The following is a 15,255-nucleotide window of genomic DNA, read 5'->3' on the forward strand; positions in this document are numbered from 1 at the left end:
GTATAACTAAGGTTTATGCTATAAATAACCATGTTAACCTAATCTCTGATTTATACTAAAACTTTCTGTCTCCGTAATAAAATCAGTCTATTTTGCCCGTGGATGTAGCCAACACATCAATGGTGAACCACGTTGATTCGGTGTGCAATCTTTGTGTTTACTGTTTTCTTCTTGCATATGTTACAACAAACTGGTATCAGAGCTCCAGGTTCTGGGAGTTTCCGCGTATGGCAAGAAGATGTCTGGGCTAAACATGAGTATTGTTGGGGTCGGTTTCATCCCAAGCGGATAAAACCATCTAAAAAATAACTAAGTACTGGAGAAAACGGATTTGGCAAGAGGAACAGCTGCCCGCCGAATATGGGCGGGCCGAGCCGTCCCACGAAACAAGTGGGCCGAGCTGTGCTCACCTAGACGAGTGAGCCGAGCCGTGGAAGAAGATAAATGGGCCGAGCCATGAGAGGAACAAAGAGTGGGCCGAGCTGAGCAAGAGGAAGAACGGGCCGAGCCGCTTTTCTTCGTGTTGGGCTGATCCAGTCCTTCTTCAATGAGATGAGCCAAGATCGTAAAGGACGTAGGCCCATAAAAACCCTAGGCAAAGTGCTATGGCGGCGTCCGCACAAAGCGATAAGGGAAATATTCCGAAAATCTTTCCCGAGATTCTCGGCTAGGCGGTTCATAGACTCTATATATAGTTGCTGTAAACAATTCATGATGTAACTTTTTGCAACCCTAAGCAATAAAGACTAAACACTTTCATAGCAACAAAAACCTTCCTTCGATCTTGCTGTTCTTGCGATAAACCCTAGAAATTTCAGATCTCTTAAGTTTTCCTTAACAAATTTTTGGTTGTGCGAATTTTGGCTCACACAATTTGGCGCCGTCAGTGGGGACTCAAAAATTTTTTACTCAATATCGTCAAGAGCTAAAGATCCGAAGAACATGGCAACTGACGCACCCGGAGACGACAACAACAACAACAACAGCGCGGAGAAATACGCTCCACCAGCAAGCACGACAACGACAACCACCGAAGCCCAAGAGATGCGAAACATGATGGTTACGTTGATGAAGAAAATCGACGAGCAGGACAAGAGGAACGAGGCGATTACGGAGAGACTTGACGTAATGACAGCCGAAAGACGGCACCCAACTTAGAGAGCCAGGATCTCCGATCCGAGAGATAAAGTCAGGAGACGCTTCGATTTCTCGACACCTGCAGGAGCATCCGGTAGAGGCATAAGAAATGACATGGCTCCGCTAATGTTTCGTCCCCTCGGCAAACAAACTCCTGCAGCTACCCGAGTCAACATGACCGAGCCGCCCCCGCTTCGTCAGAATTCAAGGCGACGAGGCGATGAGGAGGAGAACGACGTGATCGATGTGGACGCCCAGCAGAGCGACAGAACCAGGAACTCGCAACAAAACAGCTCGGCTTGGCGGATAAGTTAAGAAGAGCTCGCCTCGGCACTAAATGGAATTCAAGCTAACAAAGTCGCCGACCTAATTCACGATAACGACCCAACCGAGGAAAAGGAAAATCTCCAATGGGTCGAGCAGGCAGAGTATGAAGACGAGCCGAGGAGAGAAGACTAGGATCGACCTCGCCCACCTAGGAAAATGACCCGCGTGCAGACCTTGGAGATCAAAGAGTTGCACCATGAAATCTCAAGTGCATAATGCAACAAGTGCCACGCAGGAGATTGATCGGATGCTCGAGGAAACCTAAAGAACCCCGTTCACGACGAGGATCTCAGAGACTAGGATCTCTGAGCCCGGAAAAGTCAGGATCCTTTTCTATCACGGTGTTCCTCATAGCAATGGGACGAGCCTTCATGAGGAACTCTGCTAACCTGACTAAGCAAAAAAAAGACGCCGGTTATTGTCTGCTGTTTGAAGAGCATCTCAAAGGGGTCGCACTAGAATGGTTCTCAAGGCAAAAATGTAATTCGATCAACAGCTTCCAGCAGCTCTCCACCTTGTTCTTGAAGCAGTACTCGATGTTCATGGACTCGATCTATGGACGTTATCTCAAGGACCTAACAAACCGCTTCGAGATTACATGGCAAGGTTCAAACCTGTTTTGTCCAAAGTAGAAGGAATAAGTGACAAAGCCGCCCTTGAAGCCCTAAAGCGATCCCTATGGTACAAATTGGAGTTTCGACGGGAAATGGCGCTGAATACGCCGCAAACAATTCAGGACGCTCTGCATCGATCATCAGACTTTGTCATGAATGAGGAAGAAATGAAAAATTTAGACGAGCAGTACGAAGCGACGAAAGCAGCAATCCGGAGCTCAATTTTAACTCCGGATCTGAATAAATACTATCACTAAGGATGCACCACGACCAGCATGAACTACGGAACGGCTTGATCCCTGCAAAGGATACGTAGGCACCCCGTCCTCGGATGGGTTCAGCTATCCCCCTTCCTAAAAAAGGGGGGGGGAGTAGGTACGTATACACCATACTTACACCATTTCTTAAATTTTTAGCTCGTCAAGTCAGGTATCTCTAGATTTATTTCACTTTGTTTTTTTTGTTCACTTGCTTTCACTTCGGCTAGTTTTCATTCACTTGCTGATATGTTCATAATTTGCATCATTTAGGTTGTATATTCCATTGTAAAGCATATCTTATTCCATGCATTTTAGGAGATGCATTAGGTCCCAATGAGTCTTTGCATGTTTTGAGTGTTTATCAGGTGCAATTGGAGCTATTTGGAGTTGAAGAGATGGATCCAGGAAGAGAAATGGTGATCAAGGGTTGAAAAATGGCAAAACTGGGTTTTTGGAGGTTTTTGACCATTCTCGCGCACTAGGAAGGTTTTTCTCGGCCATTCTCACGTACCGCGGGTGGATTTTATCGGCCAAAACGCGTACCGGCTAAAGGATTTCTCGGCCAAAATCTCCGGGTGCAGACACGTTTCCGAAATCGCCTGTCCGGGGAACCTTCCGGTCCGATTCAGTTGTCGGGTGCTTCATCAAAGTTGGAGATGATTGGATCACGGTTCCAGAGCAAGTAGAATCATGGAATTCGGACGCGTGAGCAGAAAGTTAAGTTCGTCGGAAGAAACTCCTGTCTCGCTGCCGTTTTGGACCGACCCGACGAGCTCTGAAGAATGCGAAGGACGGTGAACTTCCAAACCGATTCAGTTTCCGGGGCCTTCATGAGAATCAGAGATATTTGAGTCCTCTTTCCAGAACGTCCAAGATCATTCAATTCGAAGCTATAAGCAGGAAGATAACGTTTCCGGAATGGACACATGTCTAGACGCCTCTCTCTGATCGTGAAAATGCACTTCGAAGATGAGCCCTCCAGGAAGCCTTCCACTTCCCAAAAACCGAAGCTTCCTTCACCAAAGTTGGAGATATATGATTCTTCTGTCCTCTGCAACCGGAATCACAAAATTCGGACCAATACCCTGGAAGTTAAGCCTTCCGGAATGCAAAGTGGTCCAAGCAGCGATGAACGATGCGAGCCAAGTGAAAGATGCCACGATCTTCATGCCACCGTCTACACTTGACCGTGGCAAAGTAACATTTGGCTGGAAAGGACTTTACAAGCATTCGGCACTTGACACGGTTTCAATAGCACGGTCTAGGACTTGACCGTGGCAACTTTTTACATACATTCGGCTTTTGACACGATCTTCATGCCACGGTCTACACTTGACCATGGCAAAGTAACATTTGGCTGGGGAGGACTTTACAAGCATTCGGCACTTGACACGGTTTCAATGCCATGGTCTAGGACTTGACCGTGGCAACTTTTTACGTACTTTCGGCGATTGACACGGTCTGAATGCCACGGTCTAGGACTTGACCGTGGCAACTTTTCACAAACTTTCGGCGTTCGACACGACCACTTGCCACGGGTATTGGACCAGACTTGCTAGACCGTGGCACCAAGATTTATCCAAGAACACGTGAACAAGACTTTGACACGGTCACTTGCCACGGCCTAACCAAGAACATGCTGGACCGTGGCAAACTCATCTATTACCCACCAAGGCCGGGTCAGTACCCGGTTTGTTCCGGGCTGACCCGGTTCGTTTAAGGCTCCAATAAATAGTTTTTAGACCTAATTTGGAGAGAACTTTTATCCCATTTTTAGTCTCTTTTCCTTCTTTGGTGAAAAACCACTTGTTATACCTTGCTTTTGAGTTTAAAATCGATTTAAAGAAGTGTTTTCCCTTTTATCTATCATCTCCATCTCTATTTATCATCATTAATCATGCCAATCTTCTCAACTTGCAAAGGTTTAAGAGAGATTAGTATGATTAGTGAGTAGTCACCTTAATGAGGTTCTAGATGTGTAGGTTAGGGTGCTAAAGTGTTAGATTAGGAGTGCTTAGGGCTAGATTCATTGATTCATTTCTCTAAACAGCTGTTCTCTATGCTATATTCTTGCATATCACTTGAGATCTAGATTCTGGGAATTTCATGCACCAAAAGTGTTTGATGAAATTCCTGAAAGAGTTGTATTAGAGGTTTAAGCATTTTGCTGCATGATGATGTATTGTTATTTGTTTGAATGATCATTAAAACTGTTTATTAATGCATATTGATTCATATTTCACAAATGATGATTTGGTTTGAAAATAGATTAGTATAGGGGTTAATACCTTCATGAGAGGATTAACCTAGATTAGAGTTCTTAATCATCTGAATCATGTCTCATCATTGTCATTAGCATTTCTAGTTTAGCACCAAAGCACTCTAACCAACTATCATGTCTAGAATCTCATGCCTCCATCATATCATATTCATATCATTTGTCATTGTCATTAGTCTTTAATCCTGTTTTTAAGTTTCTAGTTGTCATCAGATAACCAAAACCACTCTTGTTTGCTTGAATTAAGAATCTGATCACATAGTTTAGTGTCTAACACCACATATGAATTGATAAACCCCTTGTACTACAAGACAGGGGATTGATAACCTCTACAAAGAGCCTTGAAAACTCTTAGTTATCAATTGGCGCCGTTGCCGAATTGTGGTTTGTTTAGCATTAAGCTCTGATCTGTTCTTGAGATCAAGTGCTTTCCTTTTTGTTTTTACTGATTACTTTCAAGTTCTGTTTGTGATTTCAGGTGCATGAACACCAGGTCTAGATCAAGAAGCTGAGGTCCACCTTTCCCTCTCAACGACAACATCAATCTTTTGGTACCAAGGAGGAGAAGGGACAGACGTGGAAGACAGATTGATCAGGCTGATATGGAAGAACAAAGAGAGCATGTGATGGATATAGAACAACCGGTTCAGGAGCAACAGGCTCAGGGTAATGGAGCTGGTAATGGATTTGGTCAAGGGTTACATCAGGGTAATGTTCATCAGGAACAGGTGCATCAACAACAAGCTTATGTCCACCAGGGACAAGCTCCAGCTCATCAACAGAGGCATCAGGCCAATGTACAGCAAAAACAACAGGTGCACCACCAACACCAGCCCTTCCAACACCAGCAAAGAAGATATGAGCAACCACAAGTCTATGTTGGAGAGAATGACAGGGCCAATGCTCATCAATATGGAGCTGGAATTCAGGCACCACCTGTGCAAAACAACAACTTTGAAGTGAAGGCATCTTTGTTGAATATGGTCCAGAACTCAAAGTTCCATGGATTAGCAATGGAAGATCCCTTGGAACACTTGGATCAATTTGATAAGGTGTGTGACCTGACTAAGATTAATGGAGTTTCAGAAGACAGCTTCAAGCAAAGATTATTTCCCTTCAGTCTTGGTGACAAAGCTCACCAATGGTAGAAGAATCTTCCAAGAGGCTCCATTCAAACCTGAGAGCAATGCAAGCAAGCCTTCCTATCTAAGTTCTTCTCCACCTCAAGAACTGAAAAACTGAGGAACCAAATCTCTAGCTTCACTCAGCACAGCAATGAGAGTTTTGGTGAAGCATATGAGAGATTCAGGAGCTACACAAACCAATGCCTACACCATGGGTTTAGTGAGGCTTCCCTTCTCAGCACACTATATAGAGGAGCTCTTCCCAAGATTAGAAACCAGCTGGATACTGCCTCCAATGGGAAATTTCTAGGAAAGGAGATACATGCTGCTTTAGAGCTAATGGAGAACTTAGCATTGAGCAATGATACTTATGGTGAAGACTATGACAGATCAAATAGATCTGAAGGTTCAAGCTCAGAACAGAGGCTCACTAGGGAAGTTAAGGAGTTGAGAAGTGAATTGGACTAGCTGAAATACACCACTCAGAAGCCAATGCATTTTGTTGGAGAATATGAGGAACCTTCTCAAATCTTTGAGAACATAAGTGAAGAAGGTCTTACCCAAGAGGAGCTTAGCTACATTGGGAATCAGAGGTTCCGGAGATATCGGTATGGTAATGCCAATCCTAACCTTTCTTACAGGAACACCAATGAAGCTAACCCACAAGATCAAGTCTATCCCAATTCTCAAGCTCCACAGAACTTTGTTCTCAAGAACAATTTTCAAGGGTCTTTTCAACCCAAAAATCAGTTTGCTCAGAATCAAGGTTTTGGTCAGCAACAGCAACCATTTCAAGGTCCTAGTTTCAGTTCACAGAAGCAAAAGGCACCACCAGGGTTTGGTCCTCCACAGTTCCAACAGCAGGCCCTGGTTCAACAACAGTTTCAACCACCATAGGTTCAGCAGCCATAGATGGGGACAGATATGGTTGGTATTCTGCAACAACTACTTCAGGGTCAACAGATCTTTGCAAGCCAGAATGCAGCCATGCAGTAGGAAATCAAGGAACTAAAGCAGAACCAGGCCTCAAGCTCAAGGAACCAAGGTCACCTACCTGGAAAACCAGAACCCAACCCCAAGGAATATGCTAAGGCCATTACACTGAGGAGTGGAAAGGAGTTACCTGGTATTCAGAACAACAATGTGATCATTGAGGACAATGATCAAACTGAGGGGGAGACAGCCTTAAAAGATGATCAAGTTGCTGAGAAACCAAGGAAAGAAAAGGGTAAAGAGGTAGCAAAGGAACCTGAACCAGAAAAGGTATATGTGCCATTACCTCCATACCAACCCAAGCTCCCATTTCCAGGGAGATTTAAGAAGCAGCTTGTGGACAAGGCAAGAGCTGTATTTGAGAAGGCACTCAATGAGACACCACTCACTATGCCTCTCATTGATGCATTCTTAATGATGCCAAAGATGGGGAAGTTCTTGAAGGATGCCATTTTGAAGAAGACTAAAGAACTTCAAGGCATGGTGGTACTAAGTCATGAATGCAGTGCTAGCATTCAGAAGAAGTCCATACCAAGAAAGTTAACTGATCCAGGGAGTTTCACACTGCCTTGTGCCATTGGACCTCTTCTATTCTCTGGATGTCTTTGTGATCTAGGAGCATCAGTGAGCTTGATGCCATTCTCCATAGCAAAGAAGCTGGGCTTTAGAGTCTTCAAACCTGCAGGGATTTCTCTTATCCTTGCAGATAGATCTGTTAGATTGCCTGTTGGTATGTTGGAAGATCTACCTGTTAAGATAAGTGGTTTTGAGGTTCCAACAGATTTTGTTGTGCTGGAAATGGATGAAGAACCAGTTGATCCTCTTATCTTGGGCAGGCCATTCTTGGCAACTGCAGGAGCTATTATTGATGTGAGAGGTGGGATAATAGAGCTTCAACTTGGGTCTGAAAAGCTCAAGTTTGATGTGAATGAGATGATGAAGAAACCCACCATTGAAGGTCAATGTTTCTATGTGGAGACAATGGATCAGTTGGCTGATGAGTTGCTTGAGGAGCTGAACACTGAGGATCCTCTTCAAGCTGCTCTAACTCAAGAACAAGGAGACAATGGGCTTTTAGCAGAAGCAAGTGAAGGGTACAAGTTGTATTTGGACAATGCTAGAGAGCTGGGTCCTGAGACAAGGTTTTTGGAACTGGAACAAAGTGGCTCTGAGGTCTTGGATATCAAAGGAGCAGAAATGAGCCAATGCAGCTTGGAAAAGGATTGGAATGAGGCTGATGCACCCCTTGTTGAGCTCAAGCCTCTACCAACAGGGCTCAGGTATGCATTCTTGGGCTTAAATTCCACATATCCAGTAATCATCAATGATAGCTTATTAGAGCATCAAGAGAGTGCATTGCTTAGTGAGATAAGAAAGTTCAGGAGAGCCATAGGATATTCTTTGGCTGATATTAGAGGGATCTCTCCTGACATTTGCACCAACAGGATACACCTAGAGGACCAATCTATGTCCTCTATTGAGCATCAACGACGTCTTAACCCCAACCTTAAGGAAGTGGTTAAGAAGGAGATACTAAAACTTCTTGAGGCAGGGATAATTTACCCAATCTCTGACTCAATATGGGTGTCTCCTGTTCATGTTGTGCCCAAGAAGGGTGGGATCACAGTGGTTAAAAACGAGAAGGATGAGCTGATAGCTACTAGGACTGTCACAGGACACAGAATGTGTATAGACTATAGAAAGCTCAATGCAGCCTCTAGAAAGGATCATTTTCCTTTGCCTTTCATTGATCAGATGTTAGAGCGGCTTGCAAACCACCCCTTCTTTTGTTTTCCCGATGGGTACTCGGGGTTCTTCCAAATTCCCATAGATCCCCGAGATCAAGAGAAAACAACATTCACATGCCCTTATGGCACATTTGCATACAGGCGAATGCCTTTTGGTCTCTGTAATGCCCCTGCCACATTTCAACGTTGCATGATTCATATCTTATCTGACATCATTGAAGAGACGGTGGAGGTGTTCATGGATGACTTTAGTGTCTATGGCTCCTCCTTCTCGGATTGTCTCTCTAATTTGTCACAGGTCTTGGAGAGATGTGAGCAGCATAACTTGGTGTTGAACTGGGAGAAATGCCACTTCATGGTGCAGGAAGGAATCGTTCTTGGGCACAAGATATCTAAAAAGGGCATAGATTTTGACAGAGCAAAGGTGGAAGTGATGGTGAATCTGCAAACTCCCACTTCAGTCAAAGGGATAAGGAGTTTCCTTGGGCATGCAGGGTTTTACAGAAGATTTATCAAAGACTTCTCAAGAATTGCCAGGCCCTTGAAAAGGCTGTTGTGTAAAGAAGTTGAGTTCATCTTTGATGCTGAATGTGAAGAGGCCTTCAAGTTGATCAAGGATGCATTAGTCAGTGCACCAATAGTTTAGGCACCAGACTGGTCCCTTCCTTTTGAGGTTATGACAGATGCATCTGATTTTGGAGTTGGGGTTGTACTTGGCCAGAAGAAGGATAAGAAGCTTCATGTCATCTACTATGCCAGTAGAACACTTGATTCTGCCCAAGATAAGTATGCTACCACTGAGAAGTAAATGTTGGCAATAGTCTTTGCCTTTGATAAATTCAGAAGCTACCTGGTGGGATCAAAAGTCATTGTATATACTTATCATGCAGCCCTCAGGTATCTGATGACAAAGAAGGATGCTAAGCCAAGACTATTGAGATGGGTCCTTCTACTTCATGAGTTTGATATGGAAGTACAAGATAAAAAGGGGATAGAGAATGGAGCTGCAGACCATCTCTCTAGGTTGAGAATAGATTCTGAAGTGCCTCTTGATGACAGTCTTTCTGAGGAATCACTGATGGTCCTCCATTCTTACTTGGAGTTTGAAGAAGTAGATAGCATTCAAGAGAAGAGGATGCCCTGGTTTGCTGATATAGTGAACTATCTTGCCTGTGGGGTGGAGCCACCTGAATTAGATGCTTACCACAGGAAGAAATTCTTCAGAGATGTCCAGAGATACCATTGGGATGAGCCTTACCTCTATGTCCTAAACAAATATCAGCTGTATAGAAGGTGTCTTGCTGAAGAGGAGTGTCATGGTTCAGCTTTTGGGGGTCACATGGGAGCATTCAAGACTGTGGCAAAGGTTCTTCAGAATGGGTTTTGGTGGCCCACAATGTTCAAAGATGCTCAGTTAGTTGTTTCAGCATGTGATGCCTGTCAGAGGCATGGGAACATATCAAAGAGGAGTGAGATGCCTCAAAACCCAATTCTAGAAGTTGAGATCTTTGATTGCTGGGGGATTAACTTTATGGGGCCCTTCATTTCATCCTATGGGAATCATTATATACTTGTTGCTGTGGACTATGTGTCCAAATGGGTTGAGGCCATTGCTTCCCCTACCAATGATTCCAAGGTTGTGGTGAAGCTGTTCAAGAGCATTATCTTCCCAAGATTTGGAGTTCCAAGGGTTGTTATCTCTTATGGAAGATCTCATTTTGTGAACAAGACTTTGGAGGGTTTGCTGAGAAAACATGGAGTGAAACACAAGGTAGCTACTCCTTATCATCCTCAAACTAGTGGCCAGGTTGAAGTATCTAATAGACAGATCAAAGCCATTCTTGAGAGGACTGTTAGCTCAAGCAGAAAAGATTGGAGCAAAAGGCTAGATGATGCATTGTGGGCCTATAGGACTGCCTTTAAAACTCCTATTGGGACATCACCTTTCAATCTGCTATAAGGGAAGATCTGCCACGTTCCTGTTGAGTTGGAGTACCAGGCTTTGTGGGCTGTGAAGTTGCTGAACTTTGATATCAAGACAGCTCAAGAAAAAAGGGTCATTCAACTCCATGAACTTGAAGAGATAAGGCTTGGAGCTTTTGAGAGCTCAAAGATCTATAAGGAGAAGACCAAAGCTCTGCATGATCAACAGATTCTGAAAAGGGAGTTCAAGGAAGGAGATTTGGTGTTGCTGTTCAACTCTAGATTTAAGTTGTTTCCTGGAAAACTTAAGTCTAGATGGTCTGGACCTTTTAAAGTTCTTGAAGTGAGACCATATGGTGCTATTGTCTTAGAAGGAAAGAATGGTCAACAGTTTGTGGTGAATGGCCAGAGGATCAAGCCTTATCTGGTTTCACAAAAGAAGGAGGAAGCTACATCAGTTCACCTTCTTGATCCACCACCAGCCTGTTAAACAGGTTTCCAAAGTCAAACTTAGAGACTTTAAACAAAGTGCTCTTGGGAGACACCCCAAGCTTATCCTTTTGTAAATATGCTTTTGATCTTTTGATTTCTTTCTTTTTTATGTTTAAGGATGTTTTGATGGGTTTGTTTAGTGTCTACAGGGTACAGGTTTGAGTTTGGACCCTTGGAAAGTGAACAAAAGATGAAAAGAAATGAATGAGTGGGCACAAACCTAGGCTCGGCCCTGAGCATGGTCACCAGCCACGGTCAGATACCAGGGCGTGGCAAGCTTCTTAGCTAAGCCACAGGGAATGAATCACGGTCTCAAAGCCTGGCCGTGGCAAAAGAAGCAAGAGTTCGGTGATTGCCACGGTGGGAAGACACGGATCACAGGTGACCGTGGCAAAAAGAAATGAGGAATGGACCTGGTTCGGGCTTTGACACGGCCAGGAGACATGGAACGCAGGCGGCCGTGGCAAAAAGATGCAAACCTTCGGGGTTTGCCACGGTTAGAAGACACGGTTAAAGATTAGGCCGTGGCAAAGGCAAGAAGAATGAACCTTGGGCTCGGGTTTTGACACGGCTACTAGACACAGGTTCGGGACTTGGCCGTGGCAAAACAAGGATGGAAAGACAAAGGCTCGGACTTTGACACGGTTAGATGACACGGGAAGAAGCCAGGCCGTGGCAAAGCAAGGAGAAAAGAAGCCAACATTCAGGGATTGCCACGGTCAAGAGACACGAGACGACCCAGGCCGCGGCAAAGAGGAAGCACACACACGTTTTTGACACGGTCACGTGCCACGGTCAACGAGGGCGCGACCAAATTTTGAAAAATGTTGACCGTACGGACGTTGACCGGTCAAAGAACGCGCCAATACAGCTGTGTCCCACCGAGTCTTCTTCTTCACGAGTTTGCTTCCTTTCTCACCATTTCTTGAGCTTTAAACACTCATATCTCTCTCGTTCTTGCACCAAATTGAGAAATTCCAACTGCATTGAACTCGTAATCCGTCTAGTTTCTTGCTGCACAATCGTTTTTCACTCGAAACCTGAAGATTCCAAGAAATTTAGTCTGTTAAAACTCACGTTTTCCATGTCTTAGTGTACTGTTCATGAACAGGAAAATAAATGGAATCGATTTTAATAGGCCCCTTGATACCTTGGAATCATTTTGTGAGTATTGTGCAAGTAGAATGGATAGGAAATGCATGGATCTTGCGTGAGAATAACCTGTTCTTGGAATTTTTTTTTTGAAATTTCTTGAAATTCACCAAGTATCTCGATTTTTTAGAAATTGTGTTTCAAGCTGAACTCTTTGTGTGCATTGCTTCTTGCCATTTCTTTGAGTTTATTGAGTTTTTAATCAGCCTAAGAAACATTCTTTTCTAGTGAAAATGAACTCGGTGAAGTTTTCGGAAAATTTTTGTTATTCTCTTGTTTTGGTGCTCACAGCTATTTGAGAAAAAGCAGGATGGGAGGAACAAAAAGAGCAACAGCCATAGAGAAACCAAAAAAAGAGAAAGCAGGAGCTTCAGAGGATCAGATTATGCCTTTTGGGCATAAAGTTTTCAAGAAACAGAAGAAACAGAGGAAGCCAAAGGATCCCGCTGAGAAGAAGGCAAAGAGTGTGGCTGCACCAAAGAAAACAAATGCCTCTACTTCAAAGACTTCTGGTAAAGAACTGGCACTGGTTGAGGTTGTTCACAGGGCAGGAAAAGAGGTGGCTGTGGCTGAGGATGAAGAAGAAACAGAGAGTGATCCTGAAATCCCAATGCAGAACCTGAGGACAAAGAACCAACTTTTGATGACTACTTTGCTGTGTTCAAGAATGTAAAGGTGCTGCAAACCAAGTTCCCTGACATGGAGCTGCTGAAAAAGATGGGGATTCTTGAAGAGGTTCAGCTCATTTTTAACAACATGGGATTTGGTGGATTCTTTGAGATGAAAGATGTGGCTCATGATGGTGTAACACAAGAGTTCCTTGCATCCCTTGAAGTTTGTGGATATGGCCCAAGAGATCAGAGGATCATGGAGGGAAATGATCTTGGGCATATAGAGTTCACAATCAATGGTACACAATACCAAGTGAGCTTCAAGGAATTAGATGAGATCTTTGCATTCTCAAGACCTACACAGGGTGAGTCATTGAAGTTCACATACCCTGATCACATGATTACTGACCTGTGGGATACAATTGCTTTTGGGAGCCTCAGGGGAGGAAGATGCAAGAGTTCATGGATAAGAAACTCAGCCATCCGCTATGCTCACAAGGTGCTTTGCCAAATGTTCTTTACCAAGCACAATGATGGTGTGGTGCATCTAGCTGATATGTAACTTCTGGGTATGGGCTTACATCCTCTCATCAGTCATTTGAAGAGCAAGAGAAAATATCATCTCCCACACTACATCCCTACTGGTGGTGCATTCTTGGCACGCCATATGCTGATATACAAGGACATTGCTTGGAGTGAGGGTAAAAGAAAGAAGCTCACTAAGTTGCACAATGGATGGCTAGTGACAAAGATTCTGAAAGCAAGAGGTTTTGTCTTTGATGATGTTGAGGTCAGGCATGAGTTGATTGATGAAGCTACACTCACCAAAGTTAAGTTCTTGGAAGAAAGCAATGGTGACAACTTCTTGTACAACTTCAAGCTCTTACAAGATGAGAAAGTTCAAGTTCTGTTGCCATACCCAGCCATCACAACTCTCACAGAACGGCACAATGTCTCCTTTATTATTTTAAAGGATCAGCTCTACAACCCAGCCATTCACCCTCCAATCCGCAAATGCAAGAGGACAGCAAGTTCCAAGGGTAAAGAGCCAGTTGAAGAGGAGGACACAACTAGGACCGCTGGTTGTGAGAATGAGGAGCCAAGAGATTTTGAAAGAAGGATGGGAGCAGGCCGGTATCACTTTGATCCTTACTTTTGGGGTGAGCCTGATTATCACACAAGGAAGCTGTATTCCAGAGTTAACAGCCTTCAGAAATGGTGCAAATGGCAAGACAAAACGATCCACAAGCTCGTTGACTGTGTTAGGCAGCTTAAGAAGAAGGTTAAGAAACTCACAGCCCCAGCCACCTCACCCAAACAAGAAACAAGAGAAGATGTGGGAGAAAGCTCAGCTGCTCGTGACCTTGTGTTACCACCAGGAAAAGAAGATTGGGTGAACCCGGCCACAGCGTTGTTACCAGACTCACCTGAGAGCATCCCACCTATATACTCAACTCCATCATGTTCCACCTCCAACCCATCCCACTACCTGGGATCAGACCTCAGTGATTGAGGTAAACACTCAAAACTCTGTATATATGCATGTAGATTTTCTTTTCCATTTTGCATTTTACTTGTTTGCTTTGTTTTTAACTCCTTTCTCATGCTTTTATAACACAAGAGACTGTGTTATTTAAATGTGGGGGAGGAGTTTCATCTTTTACTAATCATGTTTTCTCTGTTCTTATTTTTTACTTTGAAGTCTTGAGTCACATTCTTGCATGCATTCATATAGTCTCATTTAAGTGCATATAAAAAAACCAAAAAAATTGAAAAATCTGAAAACTTTTCACAAAAAATATGATCATGTAGTTGCATTCTCATTTTTAGGATTGAGTCTAGATTGCATCTTCATGTAGGTTGCATCTTGCAAGGAGTAATGATAGGTTTTCTAGAGAGTACATCACTTTGAGAACTTGAACTGAATATGCTTGTGAATCTTTTTCTGTGCTTGCAAAGTCTGAAACTATCTGAATCTGAGAAGCAAGTTTGAATTGAACTCAACTCTAATTAAGTGAGAACCTTCAACTTGACTTGAAAATATCTTTGTGATGCATTGTTGAAAAAGCTTGTGGATACCGACATACATACTTGAGCTAGAACCATTGTTTTTACCACCCTTTTTCCTTAGCTCAAGTAGCTGAATCCGCATCATGGATCAGTTCCCTCACCTTGAACCCATCCTTCTTTCAAGCCAACGTTTGTGTGTGAATTGAAAGGCCACCTTGGATCAAACTTAGCAGAAAGAGTTAGGTTTAGAGCGAAAAGGGCAGGTCTCATTGAGTGCTGTGTTCCAACATCAAGGAACTGAGAGTGTTGGCAAGGAATAAGTGTGGGGGAAAAGAGGTGAGTGGAAAAAGGTGAGATGAGTGGAAAAGAGAGAGTGGAAATGGCTAGGGGAATGATAGAAAAAGAAATCAGTCTTGGAGTTTTGAGTTAAAGAAAGTGAGCTCTGGTGTGTTGAAAAGAAAGTGTCTAGCCTCTAAGTAAAAAGAAAGGAAAAGAAGCCAAAAGAGCTCAAATGTTTTGAAAAGAAAGAAAAAAAGAGGCTAGAGGTTGCAAAAGAAAAAGAGCTGTGTAAAGTTTGAACTCCAAG

The 15,255-nt window shown here is 43.6% G+C and overlaps 1 non-coding gene across 1 annotated transcript; it reads right to left on the minus strand.

Moving 5' to 3' along the window:
- Positions 1 to 5,851: 5,851 nt before the first annotated feature.
- LOC112089465 lies at positions 5,852 to 5,958 on the minus strand. The gene has a single exon (XR_002901103.1). It is a non-coding gene; the product is annotated as a small nucleolar RNA R71 (small nucleolar RNA).
- Between the last annotated feature and the right edge of the window lie 9,297 nt (positions 5,959 to 15,255).

Source organism: Eutrema salsugineum, unplaced genomic scaffold, assembly GCF_000478725.1.
Source record: "Eutrema salsugineum unplaced genomic scaffold, Eutsalg1_0 scaffold_12, whole genome shotgun sequence".
In the NCBI taxonomy this organism is placed as follows: domain Eukaryota; kingdom Viridiplantae; phylum Streptophyta; class Magnoliopsida; order Brassicales; family Brassicaceae; genus Eutrema; species Eutrema salsugineum.